A 6274-nucleotide genomic window follows, 5' to 3' on the forward strand; every position below is an offset into this window, starting at 1 on the left:
TTAACTATCTTGTCCAAGGTCATACTGTCAGTAGCAGGTCTTAGCTTGGACCAAATGATATAATATGTGAAAAGCACTTAGCATGGGGCCAAGAGCATAGTAGGTGCCTTATAAATGCTTATTTCCTTCCCCTTCCCATGTCTCCTCCCCATGTCAGGCACACACCCAGTTCTTTTAGGCTCCTAGTCTCTTTCCTCTATGCCCTCTTTCCCTATGATCATGGAACAAAAAGGGGAATCCTTGGGGTTCGACTGTTAGTGAGACCAAAGCAAAAAGCAAAGAAAACAAGGGTGTTTTTGAATTGTCTTTGAAGTGATGACGTTAGATTATTTCCTTTACACATTTTCTAATAAATCTTATTTTATTTTTAACTAAACTATTTGTTGTGACAGTTTTTCATAAACATATCATCAATTCTCCACTAAACCAGCATTTCACACTTAAACCACCCCTACCAAGAAGATAAAGGAGAAAGAAGATATGGAGAAATTAGGATTAGGGACACATACCTTGGGATTAGAAAGGAGGTGATTCATGAGGGCTGTTGTTGCAGAAACAAAGGCATAAGATCCCTTCTGTCTCCTGATATCTCTCATAGCTAGAAGTTCCAGTTAACGTCTGGGTGTAAGGCTTAGGGATTTTTGCAGGTGGAATGCTGAAATTAGGCAGAAAATACAATTATCTATGGGAAAGGCTACCAGATAACCTGGTTTAATAGGAAAAGCACCAGAATGGGAAATGGGAGACCTGGGTTCTAGTTCCTAGGTTGGTAGCTAACTTAGGACGTTAGCCAGCCAATCAACTATTGTCAATCAACTAGCATTTACTAAATGCCTCCTGTGTGCCAGACAGTGTGCTAAGTGCTGGGGAAACCCTGTCCAAAAGAAGCCAAAATTAGTCCCTGCCCTCACAGCACTCACAGTCTAATTGGGGAGACCGTGTGTGAACAATTATGTACAAACACAATATATACAGGTTTAATTGGGAATTTTCTCAGAGAGAAAACACTAAGATTAAGGACTAGGGAAGGCTTTTTGTAGAAGGTGAGACTTCAGCTAAGACTTGAAGCAAGCCAGGGAAGCCAAGGGGTAGAGATGATGAGGGAAAGAGTGCCAGGCATGGGAGATTTCAGGGGCATTCGGGAAATGGAACATCGAGGACATCAGTGCCACTGGATTGCAGAGTACTTGGAAGAGAATGAAGTTTTATTTTTGGGGGGGCTGGGGTTTAGGCAATTGCGGTTAAGTGACTTGCCCAGGGTCACACAGCTAGTAAGTGTCAAGTGTTTGGTCTGAGGTTGGATTTAAACTCAGGCCCTGACCTCAGGGCCGGTGCTCTATCCATTGCGCTACCTAGCTGCTCCGGGGAGTGAAGTTTAAGAAGACTCTGTGATCTTGAACATGTCAGTTCACTTTCCTGGGCCACAATTTCTTTGTTTTTAACATGTGGAGTGGGGAGTAGATCAGATGATCACCAAATTGTTGAATGCTGGAACAGGAGGGAACCTTAGAACATAGAATATCAGAATGCAGAATGTCAGGGATGCGGGGTGGGGTGCGGGGAGCCTTAGAATATAGACTGTTAAAGGATAGAATGTTGAACCTGGAAGGAAGCTTAGAACATAGAAAGTCAGAACAAGGAACGTTCTACATTGCTGAGTCTAACCTCTACGTGCTCTGCTCCCACAGCCACTGCCCTCGTTCAGGCTCTCATCACCTCTTTCCTACATCATTACAACAGACTTCTATTTGTTCTCCTTGCCTTAAGTTTTTCTCCACTCCAATCAGCCTCCATTCAGCTGCCAAAGTATTTTTTCTAAAGTACATATCTGACCACTCCACTCCTCTACTCAGTAAACTCCAGCGTCGCAGAGTCTTTTGTTAGCATTTGAAGAGCTTCATTACCTGGTTCTTTCCTACCTTTGCATTCTTCTTACTGTTTACTCCCCTCCTCACACTCTCATGCAATGAACTGTTCCTTCCACATGACACTCCGTTTCCCATCTTTGTGCTTTTTTATTGGCTTTGCCCCATGCCTAAAATGCTATCCCTCCTCACCTTCATCATTTAGCTTTCCTGTTTCCTTCAAGACAGACTTCCAATCTCACCTTCTTCAGGAAACTTTTTCTAGTCCCCCAGTTGCTAGTGCCTTGTCCTTGGAGATTACCTTTTATCTACTCTGTATATATCTTATATGTTCCTAGTTATTTACATTAGACTGTGAGCTCTTTGAGGGCAGAAGTGGTTTTGCCTTACTTTGTATTTACAGCCCTTAGAACAGTAGTACATTTAGAACAATACCTGTCATATAGGAAGCATCTAATAACTACTAAATGCTTGTTGACCGACTGACTGAAGTGGGCCAGAGTGGACATCAGGGTCAAGTAGCTGGTAAAGCAAGGTTTCCACGCAGATTTCCTGACTCTTGAGCCTAATAATGCTTTCCTATCACATGACACTGAGAGGGTTGCTACATGTTGGGATTTTTGAAAACTTGGAATTTTTTGTTTTCATACTCAGATATTTTTATACTTTTTTTGATATCTTATGAGTCAGGGTAGGGAGGGTCTGCCATCTCCTCACTGGCCAGGCTGAATTGTCAGGTAGTAATGCTTTAGAGACCCAGATCAAATATCATTCATTGAAGTCATGGCCTGAAGGGTCAATATAAATCCAAAAAAACCCACTACTCCTCCAGTTAGACCCTAACTCTGGGCTTCTCAGGTGACCTGTATCATAGTGTGCTTGTTTCTCTCAGGGAGAATTCAAAATTTCTCTTCTCGCAGTCCAGTAGCTTTCTGGTCTATGAAATTCCTTTTCACTGAGAGTCCAGGAAAATCTGTTAATCAGACAAATTCTCCCATCAGGCTCTGTGCTATATCTGCTCAGTGGAGCAGGATTGGGCTTAGGTTCCGCAATTAATTATTTTATACCCACTCCAACATCTCTGGTCCCCTTTTCCTTTCTGTCCCAGTCCCCATCATCCTATCATTAGTCTCATTTGGCCCTGAGGATGAAGGTTCATTACTATTAGTGAGAAAATGATTCATTTGTTTAGTGGAGAAACAGGGCTGTTTTTTTCTCTTTGTCTCTCTCCTTATTCCAGGGGCAATGAAAAGGCCTTTTGATGTACATGTTTGTGTCTCTGCCTTCTTTATTAAGGATGATTTTAAAAGGTCAAACAAGACAAAGTCTTCTCATTGGCAGTGGTTCGCTGATAGTTTCAGATGTCAATGAAGCCTGAAGCCCTCCTCTCTGGCATGGTGGCGGCATGTGACACAAAGGGGGAACGTCAGGGCCTGTCTGGTCAGTCAGGAGGCAGTTGGCAAATGGTCAGGGTGAAGTCAGAGAAATCTGTCTCCTCTTTCTTTTTAGTGACCTTTCCTTTTACTTATGCCATCTCTCTTCCCTGCCAAAAAGGCTCTGGCATCTTTCTGCTGGAGTTTCTTTTTTTCCATCTTCATCCAATCAAAATCTGTTCTATTTGTGGCACTTCTGAACTCTGAAGACTTTTGGCTTTTCCACCTACATGATTATAGCTGAATTTGTGTGTGTGTGTGTGTGTGTGTGTGTGTGTTCACACACACACACACACATACACACATACAGATACACATATAATTTCCCCGTATTAGAATGGTAAACCCTTAAGAGCAGGGACTGTCTTGAGCCCTCTTCTTCCTATATTATTTTGCTTGATGATCTTATCAACTCCCATGGATTCAATGATCATCTCTATGCAGATGATTTAAATTATTTATTCAGCCCTAATCTCTCTCCAGGGGCACTTAGGTGGTACAGTGGTTAGAGTACCAGGCCTGAAGTCAAGAAGATTCATCTTCCTAAATTCAAATCTGGCCTCAGATACTTACTAGCTGTGTGACCCTGGGCAAGTCACTTAACTCTGTTTGCCTCCGTTTCCTCATTTCTAAAATGCAATGGCAAACCACTCCGATATTTCTGCCAAGAAAACTCCAAATGGAGTCATGGAGAGTTGGATACGACTGAAAATGACTGAACAACAGCAGCAATCCTTCTTCTGACCTCTAGTCTTGCATCTCTAATTGCCTATTGAATATCTCAAACTGGCTGCCACCTCAAACGCAACATGTCCAAAACTGATCTTGTTCTATTTCCCCCCAAACCCTCCCTTCTTCCAAAGCTCCCTATTATCCTTGAGGGCGCCATCATCCTCCTTCACTCAGGCTTACAACCTAGGTGTTATCTTTGACTCTTCATTCTCACTCACCCCACAGATCCAATCTATTGCCATACCTGCTCACTTCTACCTTCATAAGGTCTCCTGTCAATGTTCCCTTCTCTCCTCTGATATAAGTGCCTCAACACCTCATGCCTGAACTATTACAATTGACTGCTAGTTATACCCTCTGGCACAGGTCTCTTCCTACTCCACTCTTGCTCCTTCTCAAACGCCCAAATTATCTTGTTAAAGCACGGTTCTGACCACATTATTTCCCTACTCAATAAGTTCCTGTATTTTCTGAATACCTCCAGGGTCAAATATAAAAATCTGGTTTGTTTTCAAAGTACTTCATAACCTGGCCCCTTTCTGCATAGGACTTACTTTTTTTTTTTTGGTGAGGCAACTGGGGTTAAGTGACTTGCCCAGGGTCACACAGCTAGTGAGTGTTATGTGTGAAGGACTTACCTTCTACAGATGGGTTACAACGTGCTTGTAGAATCCATAGATCATAGATTTAAATCTGTGAATGAATAAGCAGGCATTGAACAATAATGATGTGTGCTAGGCATTAGGGAAAGTACAAAGCATAAGAGAGTCCCTGGGCCCAAGAAGCTTATAATCTAGGAAAAGAGAAGAATGTATAAAACAACAACATTGTCATTGAATTCAGATAGGCATAATTCTAGAATACAGAAAGCAATAGCATTCTGATAGCACTCAGACAACCGTGCTCCCATTGTATTTTGTCCAGATCAAAACACGAAGGACTTAATGGTAGGTTCATCCTAGTCCAAATGCTTCATTTTTTTCATGTGAGGAAACTAAGGGCCAGGGAGGTTAAATCAGTCAGTCAGTTAGTCAGTCAATCAATAAACATTTATTAAGTGCTTACTATATGCTAGGCATTGTGCTAAGCTATGGTTAAGTGACTTACTCAGGACCACATAGCAGATAAGTTGCAGATCTGGGATTTGGACTCAGATCATCTGATATCATTTCTCTCTACTGTACCACATTATTTCTCATTGCGAAGTAAATGTGAGCTACATAAAAAATAACTAAAAATTAATTTTGTGAGCATTAATAACTGAAGAAATCAGAAAAGTCCCCTTGAGCGAGGTGGTGCTTGAGCTGAGCTTGAGAGGAATTAAGGTTTCTGAGATGTGGAGGTGAAGACTGGAGCACTGGTGAGACATGAGAAGGGAGAAGAGAGAGAGGAGAAGCGAAGAAGTAGATTATAGGATCATTGATTTAGAGACATGGTCTAAGGTCATTTGAAGGTCTTTTAGTCCAACTCTATCATTTTACAAATAAGGAAGCTGGGGCTCGGGAAAGGTTAAGTGACTTGCCCAAGATCACACAAGATAGATTTGGGAGTAATTTATATAGGAGTGACAGCTGCAGTCATAGAAAAGCTATCCCAAAGAAAGAGGGATAGTAAGAGAGAAGAGAAAAGTTTACTCACCTCATAAGTCTCAGCACAGGAATCGGCACAGGGTAAGTACTCAAGAAATCTTCCAGCTCTAAAACCTTGGGTTCCATGATCCTTGGTTGTTGATTGACTGCTAAGAATTCTCACTGACAGAAAGAACAGGCAGTCTGTCTCACCTAAACGAGACAGAGGCTCCAAGAGGAAAACTATTTTGAAGATAGAAAATCCACTGACTTCCCTTAACATACAAGTACGGGCACTGTCCTGAAAGCCTGTTGCGGACACTGTCATGGTTATTTATAGAATGCCAGAGTTAGAAAGTGACCTTAGACATTATACAGGATAACTTACTCATTTTAGAGATGAGGAAATTAAAGACCAGAAAAGAAAAGTGAGCTGATCAAAGTTAGCAACATAGGGACTAGAACTTAGGTCTCCTGACTCATCTCATCCAAGAATCTTTCCACTAAATCACAACATCTCTTATCTTTACTTGTACCTAGAGATGAATGAGCAAGATTGACACATGGAGCAAACAATGGTGTGTGTGTCCCAGGAGAGTTTTGGGGCTGGATGGACATGGATAGGAAGAGAGAAAAGACTTAAATTTGTCTTACTGCTCTGGTATAAGACCAAATG

At 41.8% G+C, this 6274-nt stretch overlaps 1 long non-coding RNA gene across 1 annotated transcript; it reads right to left on the minus strand.

Moving 5' to 3' along the window:
- Positions 1–502: 502 nt before the first annotated feature.
- LOC110205359 (uncharacterized) lies at positions 503–5922 on the minus strand. Its single transcript, XR_002323561.2, has 3 exons — positions 5669–5922; positions 4669–4723; positions 503–655 (listed from the first exon to the last, which is right to left on the minus strand). It is a non-coding gene; the product is annotated as an uncharacterized LOC110205359 (long non-coding RNA).
- Between the last annotated feature and the right edge of the window lie 352 nt (positions 5923–6274).

This window comes from Phascolarctos cinereus, unplaced genomic scaffold, assembly GCF_003287225.1.
Source record: "Phascolarctos cinereus isolate Bilbo 61053 unplaced genomic scaffold, phaCin_HiC Scaffold_2;HRSCAF=192, whole genome shotgun sequence".
In the NCBI taxonomy this organism is placed as follows: Eukaryota; Metazoa; Chordata; class Mammalia; order Diprotodontia; family Phascolarctidae; genus Phascolarctos; species Phascolarctos cinereus.